The 22815-nt window shown below is 33.3% G+C and overlaps 1 protein-coding gene and 1 long non-coding RNA gene across 2 annotated transcripts in view; one reads left to right on the forward strand and one right to left on the reverse strand.

Moving 5' to 3' along the window:
- Positions 1-12094, forward strand: part of LOC145693360 (uncharacterized) — a 78728-nt gene extending 66634 nt beyond the window's left edge. The window contains exons 2-3 of the long non-coding RNA XR_014132750.1: positions 11729-11782; positions 11969-12094. This is a non-coding gene — a long non-coding RNA (uncharacterized LOC145693360). The remainder of the gene's footprint in view (positions 1-11728; positions 11783-11968) is intronic.
- The window catches only part of LOC145693355 (uncharacterized), a 1690974-nt gene that overhangs the window by 993167 nt on the left and 674992 nt on the right, over positions 1-22815 (reverse strand). The window lies entirely within an intron of this gene.

The following is a 22815-nucleotide window of genomic DNA, read 5'->3' on the forward strand; positions in this document are numbered from 1 at the left end:
CTTCTGTATTTGAATAAGTTTAGCATTCGTTTTCACCACCGAGATTATATGGTACTTCAACCTACATTTTAAAGTCCAATTCAAAAAAGTATAATGCGCTCAATGTTCTACTGCAAATTGAATCCAGAATATCGTGTATCACATATGCTAACGCTAGCTACTAGATCAACGAGCTATCTAGCGCTATGTTCATACATTTTTACATTCTTACTCTGAGCCACATTCCGATTAAGATAAATGAAGGCTTGTGGTGACTTGAAGTACAAACGTAATTTAGCCGTAAGATAACATTCTACGACACATCTACGATTCTCCCACTTCCATACTTTTCTTTCCTTACCAAATAAAATAAGTTGAACTTTAAACTACTAGGAGAAATACGTAGAGAATTTGAGTTTCTACGTCATAAAAAGAGAAGAAACAGAACATTTAAGTGCAAGAGGGAGAAACGTAAATTTAGCGCAGGAGTTTATCCAATACAACTAGGCTCAAAACCAGTTTAAGGACTGCATGCTATTCTGACATGGCGCCTTGGCAGGATTTGCTTAGAAATAATATTTTGGTCCGACGAACTCTCGCCATGTTCAGGGAGCGTGTTAACCTCTAACTGCCATGGCAGTTTGATATTTGGACCATCGCTTCCCATCGGTCTGGTGGCCCAACGTCAATCAGCTTACGAGTTCCTTAAGCGATTATTAGCAGCATCGTAATAGGTTCCTATATTACGTCTCATTACTTACCTTGTGTAATTAACTAAAACACGGCGACAAGCTAGTCGAAAGCTGGATTGATGAGTTGGTTGATGATAACTGCACTGTATTCCCAAGGGATGAAAAACCAACGTTTTAGGTGAGTAAGTTTTCCACTTTTGACTTAGTTTTCCAAAAGAAATAGTGTACACCAGAAACACAAGCGAATAAGTTACTTCAGTTATACCATTGGGGAGTACTTTTTCTCTACGACTAAAGACGCTTTAACTCCACAGGAGAGAAATGTGATTCAATAAAACATTGATGTGATTTAATAAATAAAAACTTCTAGTTAATTAGATTCTTGCCACATTAGGTGAAAATAGGTATGTCAATTTTATGAGTTCTCGAGAGTATGGACATTCCATTACCCTTCATTTTATAGTAAATTATTACAATTCATTTCAGGCTGCGATATTACAAGGATGAGTCATAAGTCTTACAGTATTACTACAATCCAAAGAGCAGAAGTGTCTATACGTCGTGATCAACCATAAGTACAAGGTCAAATTGGACCAAAGGGAAATGTGGCAAACGGACTGCTCCACTTTCAGTTTTTATGTAATAGCGTGATGATAAGTGCTCAACAACATGTGATGAGGCAACTATTATTGTGTTAGTTCGAACTCGAGCGTAATACTATGACAGCAACCCAAAACATTTATCATGCGAGAGGAAAAAGCGTAATCCACCACTGGCCAGCAACTCGTTGCTTCCACAAATTTCGTATAGGCTGTAAAGATGTCGATTATCAGTCAACGTCAGGCTGCCTCAGGGAACAGATTCTGAGTTCATACGACACTTTTTGATGACACACACGACAATTGTCAAAGAAACTCGGCATGTTCCAGTTCACTGTAATGTGACTTGGGAACACTATCAACAACTGCTCATTTTTCATGAACAGAACTTGTAACGTTACACTTCGATTCTTAGGTTAAGGCTCAACAGACTGTGGTCTTTGATCCCTAAGTTTAACAAGACATATGAATTCATAATTATGATGATCATCATTATCAGTTCCGTTCATCAACAATAAGCAGTGTCAAACATTCAGAAAGGATCTACGTTGTTCACTGTTGTCCACAAGAAGCAGAAAACAACACTAAAATTTTCCAGAATACTCTAAATACGATATATTGACAGAATTGTTTGCACCGTTGTAAAATGCATTAGACACTCGACTTAGCCTGTTGATCATATTTAATGATTCCATGCAATCGATAATAAAAGAGAGTTGTACTCTCGTCATTTGTGCATATTACAACAATTACAATTATATTGATAACATAATAACATAACATAACTAACGTCCAGTAAGGTTATGATGTGCGTTTGGTGCTAGTGGAAAGTAATCGTAAATCAGAAGTTACTGTCGTCGAGCAGAACGAAACACACATATCAGTACAGTTGAAATTAATTTGAGTGCATCTAGCAATTCAAAACAAATGGGTGGAACAGGTCTAAAGAAAGAGTGTATAGTATGCTGAAACGATAGAACACATAAACCTTTAAACATCCGCAATAAGTTGGGTGAACAAGCTTGGAGGTTTTAATGTATTCGTCGCATACCACGGATGATGTTAAGTTAACTTGATACGATTCACTTTTTCTACAATATATAAAATATGTCCACATCCATCATATTCCCCCAAAGTCTCTTGCTACACTGTATAACTGATAGCTTCATCGCATTATAAACTTCCTTCTTATGGACTCCCTTCATTGTCTCACCGATAGTAAAATGTATGTCTGATTGTTGTTGAATGAGGTGTGTGTGTCAATTTTCAACTTTTATCACCTTAGTCCTCTTCTACTTCGATGTTAACTTCTCCTATCTCATTCTTTCGTGGAATATAGTTTGTTTTAGAAATTTTTGTTTCAAGTTAAATATATTCAGGTGTATATAAATGCATAACTATGCAGGTCTTTAGTTCCTCTATGTCAACTAGTGTTGTATACTTGATAATCTAGTTATAAATGTGATAGATAAAATAGATTGGAAGTATGCAAAAAAAAAAAAACACTCCAGAGGGGCCAAAGTTCATGGTAGGGATTTCTGGGGGGAATTTTCCCGACACTCTTCCAATCTCCCGTGTCAAGTACATTATGAACCCCAATACATAGCACCTCTGGAAAGCTTGTTTCATGCTGAAGATAATGAACTATAAACCATGACTTTCCAATGAACGGTGTTTATGTAATGGCTATTGCACTGCCAGTCTACGATTTCCTATATACTAACAGGGTTAATTGGCCCCAGGGACTTACTCCGTTGTCCATGGCACCTATTTTTTTTGTGCATGAACATATCTTTGTTATGTTTATCGAATGGACTAGGCTTGATTAGGATGTCCGGATGACATGTTTATATCCGCTCCTTGCAAGTAAGATATCCTTATGTATTCGATGTACTATACAATAATACGTAGCAAAATCTTCAGTTTAACGTGTAAGAATAAACTTATTTATCTCATATTGCAATAATATAGGCAAAAAAATACATGAATAAGGTTACAAATACTAATCGTATGGAGCAATCAGGTTGTAGTGACCTAACACGAGAAGCACTATATGTTGAAGAAATCAATTTTCTTTCTACATAGAAATCCGCAAACAATGTTAAAAGTGCTAATAAATCATAAACAACAAATAAATAATTCACTTAACAATATTTTATCAAAATTCGAACGCTTCAGTTCGCTTTAGTTCATTATTCTGTTGAAATGATGTCATCCAGTATATTATAAAAGTTGCCCTGAGGAAAATAAATATATCCCCATAAAGGAAGTATGTAATGGATAATTAAAAAAAATGAGTTCGTGTATATCAGATGGCGCAACTTTGGTCAGTGTACAATTCTTGTGTTAGTGTACAATTCTTTGTACTTAATAAAAACCGTAAAGGAATCTTACAACGGGTTGTTACTTCTGATTAAAATGCATTTGTTATGACGTTCATAAAATGGCTAAAACAATAGTCCGATTACAAACGTTGCCTTAACTGGATTTCAAAATATTCAAAGCAATTATTATTGTTAATATTATAATCAACAATGAGACTAATTCACCATATATTTCATCTGTTCTGAAAATAGTCTAAAGTTTTGTCTGTAATCAACTTAAATGTTTGATGACCCTATTGAAATAGCAATCGAAGGTCAAATATCAAACAAACGATACATAAAATTTTCAAGAGTTATTATAGTATAAAGGAAATTTCTCATTCATCGTATTTTTCTGATATGTCTTCCATCATGAATTCTAGTCTTATCGTTGTACCTTTGCAGTTTAGTTGCAAATATTCCCTATGATTCCTGGAATTTCATGTATACCTAGTATTACTACATACTTACATATTTGAAAAATCTTCCCTATAAGCAGACATTGTCCTTAGGTAGAAGAAAAAAGTTAGTCTGTATTCCTAGAAACTTATACTTAATGATATGATTATTCAGTACTATTGAAGGCTTATCTATAAAGTTTTTATTGTAATAAGAATACATGGATTTCATGAGTATCTACTCAATACATCATCAGTCCTATAATTATTATGTACGCAACAAGTATATAATTTCAATGTACCTATAAATATATAGAATTTTATTTAACTTAACAAATTTCTTTAGTTAATCAAACAATTACACTATCAACTTGTTACTAGTAAATGATGATAGGTAAGTACAAAAGTAACGTACATATAAAATATGGAAACTGAAACAATATAATATAATCCGTAAAGTTATTAATTAAATTGGTTAATTTTTAGTATAAAAGTAAGACACCTTGGTCTGTCCTGGATGTTCTAATGTTTCACAAACACAACCTCCTAGATGTCATTAGCTATGCTTCTACTACTTGATAAATATATATTATGTTAATATGTAACCAATGTGAAAGCTCCCTATGCTTCTACTTATTATGAAGCAAGACATTCAATCTGTCAATCAGGTTCCTAATTTATAAACAAATACTATTCATTAGATGATCGGTCTTCTATTTCATGTTATATGTAACGCTAATATAGAATCATTTCAAAGATGACTACTGTATGTTAAAACAAGTAATTCCTATAAGTCAGTTAAGTCTAATAATCATGTCTTAATAGCGTGAAGTAACCCATAGTCATGTGTACTTTTGACTTAATTTGTTAAATTGAATTTTTGATATTTTATCAGATTATGTTTATCTACAATTAAAATTTTCACAGAATCATTGAACTCTTGAAGTACATTCACAGACAGTTTGAATAAGTATGTATTTCTTGACTCTCATTACTAAAGCTGCTAATAAACAAGACTAGTTTCCCTTCCTGCTTTCGTGCTTTCCCTTCCACCTAGCCTAATGTTCCTAGTTGACTGATCGCAAGACTCATCATTCTCTGTTGAACAAAATTACCGAGCACACGTACACAGGGGTATTCACCATGAAATTTTGATAGTGAGAGGGAGCACAACGCACTATTGGAGATCTACCAATTCCATGTCTTTGTAATACCATTCTGTGACTTCATCACCACAGATCCTTTTTGATAAAACATCTGACTAGTGAAGTAAAAATGAAGGAATACATGATTGAAGATTCATCACAGAAGAGAACTCAACGCCCCTAGCAGCTCGACAGGATTAGGTTCCAGTTGTGAGCTGGCTCCATTGTTTCCAGATTTCTCCAGAGAGATCCATTACTTGCTCCAGATGACGACGACGACGCCAGTGTAATATGAATTAATCAGGCTAGTGCTCTTCCATTGTTTTACAATGTAAACCTCTCTCTCTTTTACCTTTCCCCTTAACTAGTCACTTTTATAAAATTGAACATTTAAATTTCATTTAAATTCAAACACATCCTTAAAGTAAAGTATTGCCTTCGGCATCAGTTTTCATCCCTATATGTTACATCCTTTTTATAAGTATTTAGAGCATATATATATATATATATATATATATATATATATATATATATATATATATATATATATATATATATATATAGAGAGAGAGAGAGAGAGAGAGAGAGCATATATAGATTATATAAAAGCAAGACATAGAAGTCAGTCACGACCTTAATAACTCGTAATGTTCAGAATACTTAACGTTAAGTACAATACCAGATATATATATATATATATATATATATATAACGTTAATAGAGCACTGTAGCATGCAATCGTGTTGCTGTCGGATTAGTATCTTAGAAACTAATAGTCAATATTATTAAACAAACGTCCCAACTTATCAATCATAAAAGTTAATAGTTAGCATTAATTGCGCTGGCTCCGACCTATTTATCTAAATGTGATTAATGTGTATGCCATTTGAAACTTATCAAAAGACATAATATCACCAGATATTTATAAAAGAACCCAATTCAGTCTGTTAGTTATGTCTCAAATAATTTATAAATAATTTTATAATCAGCGCTAGGCGCGTTTCTCCGATCTAATATAGTATATGTCAGTAATATGTAGATTGTTTTTCTACGATCTTAAGACTTGTTAAACAACTATTTCTCAAAAAGAGATAACTAATGTTTCCAGTCCAACAAAATGTAGTCTCAAACATGTATTCCTAATAGTTAACGGTCAAAGTATTACTTAAATCAAAAGTTCTTACTTGCTAATGCAATATATTTGAATGGATAGTAAATTGTAACAACTCCGTAATACGAAAAACAAATAATAACAAAAAAAGTAATTTATATAATGTATGCAATATAAGTTACAATAAGAAGTATGAAATCCACAATAATGTAATGCCAGTTTATTTAAAATTCCAATAATACAGTAGGCAAATATTGGACATAGCTAAATTCAAACATAATTCTTTGTCTTCAGTCTCATTTTAAATATATTCACCTCGTTTGTTAAAATATTTCTAATAATGTAAAACAGAATACAATAAAATAGACTTTGTATTTCTTTCTGATATTATTACGCTAGTATAATTCTGTAAACATTTTTTTCTAGTTTGAATAGTACGTAAATGATCCGATAAGATTAATCAGTGTCCAGCCTAGTTCTATTCTGCATCTTACATCTTAAAATTCTAATATACATAGCTTTCTATGATTTCTTTTTCCTTACAAAACCAAACATCCACGTACCCACTGTTCCTATAAAAGGATATGAATCGTTTCTCCATCATAAGCCTATTGACTGACCTGTAACCCAACATTCTGAATGCCAATATAAATATATGTTCCTAAATCGTCTACTGCAGCCAATACGCTTGTGCTGATCACTGAAATCTTCATATAGTGGTTCTTGAAGATATTCAGTCCTCTGTCCTATAACTATAATTACACTGTGTCAATATCGGTATTCAAATATAGAATTCCCTTGGAGAGTATCCCTTTACCTTACTAATTTAAATATTAATCAATGGTAGCGTTATATATACACTGTCCCTTCCAGCAATGGATCTCTGTCTCCAATTTCAATTAAAACTATGCCAAATACTCTACCAACAATATCATACTCTAAGCTTACACGGAATCAAATTCTCATATACACCGCGAGAAAATATTTTTACATTAAACAATATGAGGCACATGGCATAAAATTTTCGAGACAAGACAGGTTTTTTACCTAACAACGCTCTGGCAGATCGGTTTAAATGTTCACGAAACGATTCGTGATAAAAGTTAACGAAATAATAGTAGTGTTACCCACGAGACGAAACAAACAAACAATCAGTATAAAATTTTCGAGATAAGTCGTAACAATCGGCATTAAGTTTTCCAGACATGACGAAATTTAATAGCTAACACCCTTCTGACAAAGCTCATTAATGTCAAAACGAGACAAAACGAGATATAAAAACGATATCATGGGTTAATACTGTAGACCATGAGAACAAATACAACATCCATACATTTTAATCTGCCAATATTTTACCAGATTAATTTAAATGTTACCCAGTGTGACAATACTTACCTACAACAAAAATATTCGAGACGAGATTTCTACAAAATTTCGAGACGATGTGTTGTAATACCCTTTACTCTACTATATTACAGTAATAAAGTTTGTATGCAAACTTTTTCGTAACTATTAACTGCTGTCGTGCTTATATGGAAATAGACTTGTTTAGATGTTACATTGGATCCAATCTCCTTTGCAATACAATGACACCTAGACAGCTGACAGGTTCTTCCAGCTAGATTATTTCTTCAGTTATGGGCACGGTCCTGCGATGAAACATGTAAAGTTTCCTTACGAGAATTGAGCCAAGGTTTGGCACGTGGCAACGGTGGCCACCCTCGCGCATAATGGCTTGGGAAAATGTATATCAGAAGGAAATGAGATTCTTCGTGAGAGAAGAGGAGCATCTGGGAATATATAAGAATTAGCTTAAGGTGAGAATTTATTTATTTATTTACCTTCAACAGAGAAAAAAATCTCCATTTACAGAAAGCTCTTACAATCTATTACATACATTAAAGGAACAATTACTAGATTAGTAAGTGATAAAAATTAAAAAAGGAAAAAGATAGTATTAAAAATAAAAATGAAAATAAAAATCCAAAATAAAAACACAAAAATGGCAAGAAACATTCTTCTCAGATACACAAAGTTATATAATAGATATCGCTATAAACAACAGTTATGGTTTACGCTTCTGAATATTTCCAGATACACATGTTGAAGTACATACCCTACAGGTATATAGGTTTTATATGAATACATATACATATAAGTACACGCACATATACTTGAAAGCAATTAGACATCAATACATAGGTAAAATCCATAATTACACCTATATTTATTTTATCCTGAACTATTATTCAGTAAGAAATTATTTTTGATTAATTTTATAAACACTTGCTGGTTAAGATTAAGGTCAAATTCTTCTACACTTTGTGCTATATTATCATACAGCTTACACATTCTGACCAATGGTGAATTATTGTATATATTTGTTTTGGATGTTTTATACCACAACAGATTTCTTGTTCTTAACGTTCTGTCACTGATATTAAATTTAATGTATTGTAAAAATTCACTATTATCAAATATGCCATTTACTATTTTGTGTAGACATATTTCTTGTGCAATGATACATCTAGCAGAAAGTTTAATACAATTAAATTCACTTAACAAATTAGAGTAAGATATTCTATTTACCAGAGCAGACTGTCCTGTTTTCTTATAATATAAGTACCTTAGGAATCTTTTTTGTATTGCTTCTATCTGATTTTCTTGAGTTTTACATTTAGCTGCCCAGATCACTGACGCATTTTCCAATTTTGGCAGTACTAGAGTTTTAAAAAGAGTTCCAATGACATTTACGTTTGTAAACAGTTTAGTGCTTCTGATTACAAACCCCAATTGCTTGAAGGCATCTTGTGTGATTAATGAAATGTGTTTATTAAATGACATTTCGCTGCTAAATGTAACTCCCAAGTCCCTATACGTAAATATACGCTCCAGATACTGATTTCCTATTGAATATGGCAGAATTTCAGTCACAGTTCTTTGTTTTGTAAAAATCATAAACTTACATTTTTTAATGTTAAAATTTAATTTATTTTTTATACTCCATGTATATATGTTATTTAAATCTTCTTGCAGTTTTAATATATCAGAATTCGTTTGTATTTCTTTATACAACTTAACATCATGTGCATACAATATGCATTTTGAGTTCTTAACATACCTTGGCAGATCATTTATAAAGAGTAGGAATAATAAGGGACCCAAGTTTGAGCCTTGTGGTACCCCGGAATTCATATTATAGCAAAATGATTTTGATTGTTGAAAACTTACATATTGTTTTCTTTGACTCAAGTATGATATAAATAATTTGAGTAACTCTGATGAAAATCCTAAGATTGAAAGTTTTGTAGGAAGTATGTCATGATTAATCATGTCAAAGGCTTTTGCAAAATCAATATATATTACATCTACACGATTATGGTTATGAATAACCTCGTGAATAAATTGGGTAAAATTAAGTACTGTTGATATACCAGGATAGAATTCATGTTGATTTTCACAAATGTAGCTTTTTATGTGATTGAAAATACGATCATATAATATTTGTTCAAGAAGTTTCACCGGTGCACAAACTATGGCTATTGGTCGATAATTTTCTACTTTACTATTATCCCCACTTTTAAAAATTGGCAATACCCTAGCTGTTTTCCAGATATTGGGAAATGTTTGTGTTTTAAGTACTAAGTTAAATAATGTAATCAATAGCTCATGTAAAATTTCTGAACATGCTTTTATCAGATATGGAAGAATTCCGTCCGGTCCACATGCTCTCTTGGGTTTTAATCTTCTAGTGGCTCTTTTATATTCCTCATCTGAGATTTTATTCATTATCAAAGTATTACTTACTTCCATTTGCATTGGGTCAGAGCAGTTATATGATGCTATATTTTTATCATATACCGATCGAACATAATTTGCGAAACCATCAGCTACTTGCTTGTTTGTATCCAATACAGTACCATTCAACGTCATAACATTATTACTAGAATTACTGCTATTTCTTTTACCTTTTATAAAAGACCAAAATGACCTTATATTTTCTTTAATTCCCTTCTCACTTTCTTTAACATAGTATTCATGCGCTTTACGTATCGTTTTCTTTGAATCCCTTCTCATTATTTTATACATATCACTATTACATGCAGAGCCTTTCATATGTTTTCTATAATACTCCTTTAATTTTAACATACCGATTATCTCTTTAGTAGACCAACATGGATACTTTTTTACACTACATTCTCATTTCTTAGATACTGTATTAGTAATTATTTCACGCATTATCGTATAAAATGTCTCTGTTGCATCTTCGAAGTTGTCAAATTGTCTTAAGATAGTCCAATCTTTATCTCGAATTAATTGATACATTCTTAAAAAATCAACTTTATGAAAATTGAAAATAAAGTTTACTTCATTTTTGAGCATACGGCCATGATCCCTGAATGGAATAATTATTTCTAGTGCAGGATGATGCAAATCTTCTTTTATAAGTGGTAATTCGCATTGTTGTACGAAAATATCATTTTCAATATTACTAACGACTAAATCTAATGTTCTAGAATTACAGTTCTTTATATTATTTAAAGATAACATATTATGTAAACTTATAAAATTAGCAAAAGATCTACAGTACATATCCCTATTCAAAAGATCATAATCCGTACCACTAATTAATAGCATATTAAAGTCACCAGCTACCAAGATATTATTTTCCGTTAAAGAACAATTTTCTTCAAATATTTTATAAAAATCTGAATAATGGCTTAAAAGTGAACCAGGCGTAATATATATAGTTACTATATAAAGAGTTTTGCCATATGCATTGACCTTAATACATAAGTTCTCAAGTTCAAGTAAGATTTAAATTTATTTTGAACGCCAGTATATCTTACTATATCATATGCTAGAAATAAAGTTTTGAAATGCACTTATAGTTGAGAATAATATCACTTTATAATTAACAACAAAAGGTTTGATACTATTTACATAAATGGTAACTGCAATTGATAAGGAGAGTAGATTACAAAAAAAAAAAAAAAAAAAAATGAAATGAAATCTTTAAGTTTAACGTCCCACGGTTATGCCAGTTAGGCTAAAGGAGACGGTGATAATGAGAAATGAGTGAAATGAAGAGTGGGAAGAAACGGGAGAACCCCGAGAAAACCCACGAGCACGAGGTTTGTCCACCACAAAGTTCACAGGGCGCGAGCTGGGATTGAACCAGGGACCCCAAGCACCGGAGGTGAACGCTCTACCACTGAGCCACCGCGCCCCTCGAGAGTAGATTACAATTGATTAACTTTCGATTATTTCTCCTTTTTTATTATTTAAGTGCTTTTATATTATTTTATTCGACATGGAATATAGTAGAAATACAGTAGCATTATCTGTCAGGTTGCGTTTTAATTCAGTAATTTAGTATCAAAAATCCATTATTTTATGTACTTATTTATTATGTATTTATGTTTCTTTTTTTATTTCAGGCTTTCGTGCAGATTTCCCATGACGTGTCCATTGAAGATCTCATTGCATAAATTGTAAGTATACACGACTTTCCTACTTTTACTTAATATACTTCTTTATTTTAAATAAATTTTATTTTTATTTTTCTATTTATATTAATTATATTTCCTCTCTGCATATAGCATATATATCTTATTAAATCTATATTTATAATTATTCTTTTCTTAGAATATTAACTAATATCCTTTTCTTAATTGCAGATTAGTCGGCGTTCCACTTAATTAGCAACTGAGTATGTCCTGCTCAAAACAACAACAACGTACGTGGATATTGATACTTCTAAGTAACTTGTTTCATAAAACTATCATAATCCTCTACAATAAAATAAATGGATTTTCTTTAGTTTGCTTTTCGATTAATAACTTAATTATATACCAGAAGTCCTATTATATGCTCCTGTCTTGATATTGAATGAGATCTATTGGAATTCCATTGTCGTTTTATTGCATATTTAGGATTAAAACTGTAAAGACTTGATGCAGACTAAAATTTAAGAAGTTTAGTTACACTTCATATTTCAATTTTCATATTGCACGGTAGTAGATGCTTTAGGGAGAGAAAGTCTCTCTCCTGACCTAAAATGTGAAATTAGTACCTCATTTTAATTACTTCTTACTTCTTCCACAAAATCAGATAATTACATATATATATCTAGATTTTACATGTCGTAGTTTACTACTTCAAATCTCTATTAAACAGGTTTGATTATACTAGAACTTATAAATATATATTTATTTAATTGAAACACACCAAGGATCTTATAAAATAGAGGATCTGCCCTTACAACAAAATCTTGAAACCATACGTCACAGTTTCGCCACCCCTACTCTGCCCACTTCGCCCAATAGGATTGCAACGTTTTGAGCCAACAATCATGGCGGAAACGGAAGTAGCCAATCAGACTATGGTGGTAACGAGAGTAGCCAATCAGACGTGCCGAAGCTCGGTTGTTTTTTGGCTTCATCGATTTAATAGGATGACGATACATATGGGCAGATTCTCTATTTACATCCCTGAAACACACTTAATCCTTTCTAATCTCTTAAAAGTCTTCTTTTCTAATTTTCGATTCGACCATAAGTTACAGACGAGAATGCAAATCGCCACCTGTCAAAATACAGTGAAATGTAATGCGGCGCAGGTATAAAATAGCGGCGCATTAAAGTGTCATAATCAACCGTGTATGTAATAATATTACCAATGACATCTTTCAGATGAATCCAATTTATATTTCAATATCAATCTTACGCGAAGTGCAATGCTATGATTTAAAATTTTGAGAAATATTTATACGAGACGAGACGCTTATGGGCGAGCCTATTAAATATTTTACCCCACCATCATTCTAACAGAAATAATTTCCAGATGAGACAGAACACCTATCGGTAGTATAAAAATGTTCATTTTCATTAATATGTTGTTTGACACATGTAGCAAAAAACTTCCACTAACGTAGTATCTCGCGAGACATTGTAAGTTATCCGTATATCGGTAGTCTGGAAGTAAGATTGATGTTGCAGGGTTGAAAAATATTTTACACGAGACGAGACAATAGATATAATTTTTTCTAGACGCAATTTTTTACCATCTCACAAAGTAAATTAAATAAAAACGTATCACATTCAAACTTTAACAATACATATATATACAGCGTACTAAGGTCTGATATCCCATCGCGACGTGCCAGCCCCGAGTGAACCAATTAAATTAACACGTATATTCTCACATAAGATCATGTGTTCATATATCTAATAATTCATTACATATTAAAATTACTGTACATTTTGTTTTTTTTTTAGGCACCTGTTCTTGGTTTGAACGCGAGAATCATGTGGACATGAGCCCAATGCTCTAACCATTGCTCAATGCTCTAGTCCAATGATATTCAGTTATAACTATATGCCGAAACAAAGTTACGAACCATGTAATAGTGAAGTTGAAGTTTCAAGTTTCAAATTTTAAACAACAAAGTTCTTCAAGAACTATTTACTGTATTACAATCAATAAATTACGAAACGATAAACAGTAATCTGATCCGGTATTATATTTTAACAGGTCGAAATTTTTAAATACATTCACAGTTTGAAGAATTGTTCTAAAACAGAATTTGTTCTAAGAGATGAAAATGTTGTACATTATACTAAGCGAGGCATTTCCAGTAACCCAATAATACGATTCCTGTTAAGAAAAACCGCATTCTTGTACATATGACGAGTATTCATCTTAATAGATTCCAGTATCATATCGGTATAAAAATCTTCCGTTGAAATCCCATTCATTTTAAAAAGTGTGAACTATAAATTCATTATATCAACCAGCCTTGAGATAAAAGAGAAAAGTACTTTCATTACGTTCAATTCCGTATTTTATGAAATTCTAGTCTCAGGTACATATTAACAACTTAAATCAATCCGGGGATCGAACCTAGGCCTGTCTCCACCATTTCAATGGTGGGTAACTAAAACTTTAAGATGCTAGACCTCCCGGGAATCGAACCAAAGGTCGCTTCCACCATTTCAATGGTGGGTAACTAAAACTTTAAGATGCTAGACCTCCCGGGAATCGAACCAAAGGTCGCCTCCACCATTTCAACTTAAATCATGACGGGGATTGAACCAACGTACTATGGTTTACCTAATACTCTTCTTGTTTACTATTATTAATTAAAACCCGAAAGTTGACATGGCGGAGATACTGGTTCGATTCCAGATAAGTTACAACCTTTCGCACGCCAAGAGTAATTTGTAAAGTAGTCTAGTTAATAAATAACATGCGTTAGGTTTGATTAAGGTTCACATTTAAATAATAGTATAGTCACTAGGCTATAATCATGGCTATAGGCCATAAGGGTAAATTAACCCGCACCACCCGCCCTCACTGGGTGATAAAATTAGGCTTAATAATTTTAGAAATGGTGTTTTTAACGCAGCAGTGCTGTCATCATTGCTATTCATCCAGCGAAATGCTTGGATGCTATGATAAATCTTCACCGCATTTAGATATGTAAATAGTAGACAACAAACTCATTAAATGTATATAGAGTTTAGTAATTATAAGTTTTAATATTTATAGTATGGGATTAGGTAGTATTTTATTAGTACAGTAATATTATAGATAAAGATAGTCATAGGAATTGTAAATAATAGGTTAATTAGTATTAAGAATAGTTATAACAATAAGTTAAGTCAAAGGGTTAAGGATTTTCATATTATTATTTTAGTAAGATTTAAATAGGTTTAGTAATTATTTATAGCACTAAAAATGAATTTAATAGAAGTAAATATTGTAATTTAATTTAACAAGTAAGATGTCTTTACGGCATAATAAACATAAGTTATTAAATAAATGAGGATTTAAATTTTTAAGTAAGACTACATAATGTGATAATGAAGAAGAATATAATTATGAGTAAGAAGCTATCTGAAAAAATAATAATAATAATAATAGTAAATAAGAAGAAAGAGAAAGGCAAGAATGAAATGAAAAAAAAAATGATTGATGAAATTAAGTTTAGTGATTAGGTTTTTAAAATTTGGTAAAGATATTGACATAATTAGGTAAACATCTTGATAGAAAGAATCTAGGTAGGTAAGAACTCACATTTTCGTGATGTTGAATTGGGCGTTTACCAGACCTCTCACGAAAATTTTTATTTATAAATAACACATAAGTTTTCGGCGACATTAAGGCGGTACAAATAAGGAAAGAGCTACCCACTTGTCGTTCTGCAAAGCGGTGATTTTTTTTTTTGTGAATCTGACCTATTTAGCCAAGTATCTAGAAAGAGAAAAATTTTGATTTTTTTTATTAGAATTTAGGCTTAGTAGTAAAAGATATAGTTTTAAATATTAAGGAAATAGATGTTTAAGAAATAGGAATATAGAAAATAGGCTTTCTATCTAACTTTTAAGTTAGAATAGTTAAGATCTAGGAATAGGAAAAGTAGAAAAATAAACTAATCACGAACACTTAATTCAGGAATGAGAAAATGAGAAGGAAAGAGGAGAGAAGGAAAGATCTTGAAAGAAAAAGAGATAGAAAAATAGATAAAGATAATATAGATATTGATAGCAAATTTAATAGAGAAATAGAATAATGTATATTTAATTACGGATGTGACAGTCAGGATTATGATTAATTTTGAAGAATTTTATTATAACAGAAAATGACGATTATTATATTATTATATTATTATATTATGATTATATTTTATTAATGTTAATAAGAAAAAAAAAAAGAAAGCTAGCTAAATAAATAAGTAAGCAAGAATATATACTAGTTGTAATAATGAGAAGTAAGCGATATATAGAGAGCTATAGCTATAGAAATAAGAAATAAATGAAGTACGCTTACTAAGAATTAATTTAGGGGAAAAATAAGACTTGGCTATATCCAGTCTACAGAGTGACCCTTAAGTGTTACAGAACATTCAGAGACGGATTGAAGAATCATGTTTATAGAAATGATCATAGATGCCGTTTCAAAGTTTAGGCCATTTGGCACATTAATTATTAGTTAGTATTATTAACATTATATTATTATTAAGATTATGATTATATTATATTATTAATTATTATTATATTATTAATTAAAACCCGAAAGTGACGATAACTTGAATAGTTTTTATGTTGCAAGGCCAGCGACTAAAGACGTTGATGTTAATGACCAAGAATTGAGAATTATAGAGTACGATATATGTGCTATTGATTATTGATATAACATCCAAATATAATAATCAATTTCATTGATATACCCGATTTTGTCGAACTAAATAAATAAATAGATAATAAAACATTTTGGAGTATGAAGAAGAGTGGAAATTTAAATTAAATAATTTTTGAAAATTAAATAAATAAATAAATAGTAATAACAAGTGTTCTAGGAAAACACCAAAAGTTAAATAAATAAGTTAAGTAGCTGTATTCAAGATTTATTTGTAGATGAAATTGCGAGAAGGGCCGCAATTTACCATGAAAAGCCCAATCCCAGATTCGAGGAAATACGAGTCTGTATCGATCAAATCCCTGGGACGATACAAATTGATATGTCAGCTCTAATAATAACAGCCTAGTTAAAGGGTTTTTCAACAACCTATTGTCCGCATAACGATATAAGTTGTCATGGTCGAGATGCTGCGAGGCTTACGCCTTTGTAATGATCCCAGTGCAGTATTAGGTAAACCATAGTACGTTGGTTCAATCCCCGTCATGATTTAAGTTGTCAATATTAATGCACGCATATTTATGGTGCAAGTAACTGATTCCAGTACATTTTCTAGTTATTGACCTTTTGCCACGTTCATGTGATATATCATATTTATCAACTCGGCTCGCGAATACATATGTACGAGCGCCATCCGGAAGGTGGTACCCGTTTGCACCGCATAATCGCTGATGACTCGGGGAGCCGCTGGGCAAGGTCAGACCGCGTCAGTGGCTTGTCTGCCTGCTCTGTGCGAGGTTGCGTGACGCTAGCAGCGCCTGTGTTGTGTCTGTGCTCGTTTATAATGATTAAACGAATTGAGAACCCCGCCAGTTGTGAAGTGAGGGCCGTGATTAAATTTCTTAATGCACGAAACGATCGACCTTGTGAAATTCATCGCCAATTGAAGGAGGTGTATGGAGACAATGTGCTGGACGAGTCGTCTGTTCGGCGCTGGTGTCGCAACCTCAACCTGGGGAGGGGGAATACTAACGACGAGGAGCGTTCAGGGAGACCATCTGTCATTACATACGATCTGCTCAGGTCAGTAGACGAATGCGTGAGGAACGATCGGCGCGTCACAATTGATGAACTCTGTGAACATTTTCCTAATGTGTCTCGAACAATTGTTCATGAAATTGTCAAAGACCATCTGCATTATTCAAAAATCTGTGCAAGGTGGGTCCCTGGCATGCTCACAGATGAGCACAAAACCAAGCGTATGGCTGCAGCACTGACGTTTCTGGGACGTTATTCCGATGAAGGGGACTCTTTCCTGAATCGCATCGTTACAGGGGACGAAACATGGGTTTGTTATGCATCACTTCAGGGTAAACGACAGTCCATGGAGTGTCATCACGCTGATTCACCAACCAAACCAAAAAAATTCAAGACACTTTCGTCCACCAGGAAACTCATGGCAACCATATTCTGGGATCGACGAGGTGTACTGCTCATTGATTTTATGGTCCGTGGAGACACAATTAATGCTAATGCGTATTGTGAAACATTAAAGAAATTACGGCGGGCAATACAAAATCGACGCCGAGGTCTGTTGTCTACAGGCGTCATTATCCTTCATGACAATGCCAGGCCCCATGCAGCTGCGAAAACACAACAACTTCTGCAGCAATTCAAGTGGGAAACCTTCGACCATCCACCGTATAGCACGGACTTGGCCCCTTCGGATTTTCATCTCTTTACGACGCTTAAAGACTTTCTGGCGGGAAAAAGATTTGACAGCGATGAAGAACTTAAACGAGGCGTGACCACGTATCTCAATACGTTGGCGGCGGAGAACTATGACGCTGGAATACAAAAACTCGTCACATGGTATGACAAACGCCTCAATTTGCTTGGTGATTATGTGGAGAAGTAGTGTAAAGTATGCTCTTTCTAATAAAAATGTTTGTTAATATGTGCTACTGTGTCTTTATTGCACAAACGGGTACCACTTTCCGGATGGCCCTTGTAGTTCCGTTTTCTTACTACGGCCTTGCTACTTGTAGTTTAGTTTCACGCATGACATATAGATAATAGTGTACGAATTACTGCAATCAGTGTCTAAGACTCATTCAATGCTTCTCTTGCTAGCTGATACAGTAATCTAGCTGGTAACAGGTCAGGCTACTAAGGATTGAATCCTACTTAGGACACTTAAAAATTTAATTTCGTAATTTGGGCAATAATAATAATAAACGAAAATATAGTACTGAAAGAGGAATTTCGATTCAAAATACATTCAGATCATACAACGAGAAATGGTTTGTAAAAAACGTCTCTTAGAAAATATAACTTGTGTCTGCAAGTAGTGGCATTAATTCGAAGTTTGGTATACACGTTACGAATGAAAAAAGGAAAGATGAGGAAAATATGCAGTTCCTGTTTATTTAGGGTATTGGGAATCCACTTTGCAGGGTGCCTTTCCATCACGTAGCGAAAAGAAGTCGGTACTTGTAATGCTAAAGATAAGATTTCCATTCTTTACCCCTAACATAAAAGTGATGTAAATATCCTTGCAGTGTAATAATACGATACGTAATATCTTATTTAAAAAAATCTTCAGTGAGTAAATAAAATATTAAATTAATAAGATGTTTCATTAAATGATTATTTTAAAAATAACTGATATTCTGGACCACTACTGCCTATCTAGTTTATATAAGTTCGAGAAAACAATATTTCTTGATTTGTCTTATCGTCACCATTATTATACTGCCCATCAAATACCTGAATATGTTATCACCACAATATATTTCAACCACCACCATCATCACCCTTGCACTATTTACGTCCACCCAGGTCATGCTATTCCATTCCATTTCTTACAATATATATCCAATACTTACCCCCATTACATCATCATGGCCTATTTAAACCTCCACAGTAGAGATGTACAGGATCGTGACAATTTTCACACCTTTACTATAAACGTAACCTAGGAAGTTCTGTCGCTTTTTCACCCACCACCTTCGAACATCGATATGTCACCTAAGACGTAACTGGAAGATCAAAAATAGTATCCATCAGCACAGACGACCTTCTGCCAACGTTCTAGAAGGCCATGGATGCCATCGCGGAAGAACTTGTGGGCCTTGGAGCGAAGAAGGCATCATGTGCATTTTACCGAAGGGATCTTAGCAGATATCTGCAAACTTTTCTAAACGATAAATTCAGGGTTGACAGTACACCAAAACAAATCGTAAATGCAATGAATTCAATCATGGGCGGTGACTTCCAGCTTTCACATAAAATCATAAAGCGACTTATTTTATATATCTTCAAATACCGTACTCTATCAGATACACGACAATAGTGTAGCCTCATTGAAAAACGATTCTAATAAATTAAAAATATATTTTAAAAAGAAAAAAATTACGATTCTTTAAACATCACTGTTGACTCCCTTAGAATACATAGCTGAATAACGTACATGTAGACAGAAAAAAACACTTTCACTAATCTTAATACGTATCAATGTCCGTTAAAACGCACACATAGAATAGACCACAGAAAAAAAATATATATACTAATAGCTCTCTGTCAATCTATTTCTATATCTCAGGTGACCCCCTCCCAACTAAAAACTAAACGACTTATTTTAAAGACAGAGCATATATCTACTATATATATGAGTATCAAAGTGCGCTCGATAGTGCATCAGGTAGAAAAACTCATAGAATCCTAGTCATAATTTCTATATATATAGTAACATTTCTTAGTGAATCTCATTCTATATCTCCAGTGACCCCCTTTCCAATTAAGAACTACATGACTTATTTAAAGGACAAGACATTTATCTACCACATATATAAGTATCAAAGTGCGCTCGATAGCGCATCAGGCAGAAAAAGTCATAGAATCTTAGTCATAATTTTCATATATTTAGTAATACTTCTTCGTGAATCTCATTCTATATCTCCGGTGACCCCCCTCCCAATTAAGAATTGGATGACTTATTTGAAAGACAGGGCAGGCATTTACCACATATATGAGTATCAAAGTGCGCTTGATAGCGCATCAGGTAGAAAAAGTAATAGAATCCTAGCCATAATTCACATATATTTAGTAACATTTCTTCGTGAATCTCATTCCATATCTCCGGTGACCCCCCTCCCAATTAAAAACTGGATGACTTATTTGAAAGACAGGGCAGGCATCTATCACATATATGAGTATCAAAGTGCGCTCGATAGCTCATCAGGTCGAAAACGTCATAGAATCTTAGTCACAATTTAAATATATTTAGTAGCATTTCGTCGTGAATCTCATTCTATATCTGCGGTGACCCCTCTCCCAATTAAGAACTGAATGACTTATTTGAAAGACAGGGCAGGCATTTACCACATATATGAGTATCAAAGTGCGCTCAAAAGTGTATTAGGTAGAAAAAGTAATAGAATCCTAGCCATAATTTACATATATTTAGTAACATTTCTTCGTGAATTTCATTCTATATCTCCGGTGACCACCCTCCCAATTAAAAACTGGATGACTTTTTTGAAAGACAGGGCAAGCATCTACCACATATATGAGTATCAAAGTGCGCTCGATAGCGCATCAGGTAGAAAAAGTCATAGAATCTTAGTCATAATTTTCATATAGTTAGTAACATTTCTTCGTGAATCTCATTCTATATCTGCGGTGACCTCCCTCCCAATTAAAAACTGGATGACTTTTTTGAAAGACAGGGCAAGCATCTACCACATATATGAGTATCAAAGTGCGCTCGATAGCGCATCAGGTAGAAAAAGTCATAGAATCCTGGTGATAATTTTCATATATTTAGTAATATTTCATCGTGAATCTCATTCTGTATCTCCGGTGACCCCTCTCCCAATTAAGAACTGCATGACTTATTTGAAAGAAAAGACAAATATATAACACATATATGAGTATCAAAGTGCGCTTGATAGAGCATCAGGTAGAAAAAGTCATACAATCCTGGTCATAATTTTCATATATTTTGTAATATTTCTTCGTGAATCTCGTTCTATACCTCCGGTGACCCCCCTACCAATTAAGAACTACATGACTTATTTGAAAGAAGAGACATATATATAATACATACATGAGTACCAAAGTGCGCTCGATAGCGCATCAGGTGGAAAAAGTCATAGAATCCTGGTGATAATTTTCATATATTTAGTAATACTTCTACGTGAATCTCATTCTATATCTCCGGTGACCTCCCTCCCAATTAAGAAATGGATGACTTTTTCGAAAGGCAGGGCAGGCATCTACCACATATATGAGTATCAAAGTGCGCTCAATAGTATATCAGGTAGAAAAAGTCATAGAATCCTGGTGATAATTTTCATATATTTAGTAATACTTCTTCGTGAATCTCATTCTATATCTCCGGCGACCCCCCTCCGAATTAAGAATTGGATGACTTATTTGAAAGACAGGGCAGACATTTACCACATATATGAGTACCAAAGTGCGCTCGATAGCGCATCAGGTAGAAAAAGTCATATAGAATCTTAGTCATAATTTTCATATATTTAGTAATACTTCTTCGTGAATCTCATTCTATATCTCCGGTGACCCCCCTCCCAATTAAGAATTGGATGACTTATTTGAAAGACAGGGCAGGCATTTACCACATATATGAGTACCAAAGTGCGCTCGATAGCGCATCAGGTAGAAAAAGACACAGAATCTTAGTCATAATTTTCATATATTTAGTAATACTTCTTCGTGAATCTCATTCTATATCTCCGGTGACCTCTCTCCCAATTAAGAATTGGATGACTTATTTGAAAGACAGGGCAGGCATCTACCACATATATGAGTATCAAAGTGCGCTCGATAGCGCATCAGGTAGAAAAAGTCAGAGAATCCTGGTGATAATTTTCATATATTTAGTAATACTTCTTCGTGAATCACATTCTATATCTCCGACGACCCCCCTCCCAATTAAGAATTGGATGAATTATTTGAAAGACAGGGCAGGCATTTACCACATATATGAGTACCAAAGTGCGCTCGATAGCGCATCAGGTGGAAAAAGTCATAGAATCTTAGTCATAATTTTCATATATTTAGTAATACTTCTTCGTGAATCTCATTCTATATCTCCGGTGACCCCCCTCCCAATTAAGAACTGAATGACTTATTTGAAAGACAGGGCAGGCATTTACCACATATATGAGTATCAAAGTGCGCTCAAAAGTGTATTAGGTAGAAAAAGTAATAGAATCCTAGCCATAATTTACATATATTTAGTAACATTTCTTCGTGAATTTCATTCTATATCTCCGGTGACCCCCCTCCCAATTAAAAACTGGATGACTTTTTTGAAAGACAGGGCAAGCATCTACCACATATATGAGTATCAAAG

Source organism: Thermobia domestica, chromosome 8 (genome assembly GCF_964235325.1).
Source record: "Thermobia domestica chromosome 8, izTheDome1.hap1.1, whole genome shotgun sequence".
In the NCBI taxonomy this organism is placed as follows: Eukaryota; Metazoa; Arthropoda; class Insecta; order Zygentoma; family Lepismatidae; genus Thermobia; species Thermobia domestica.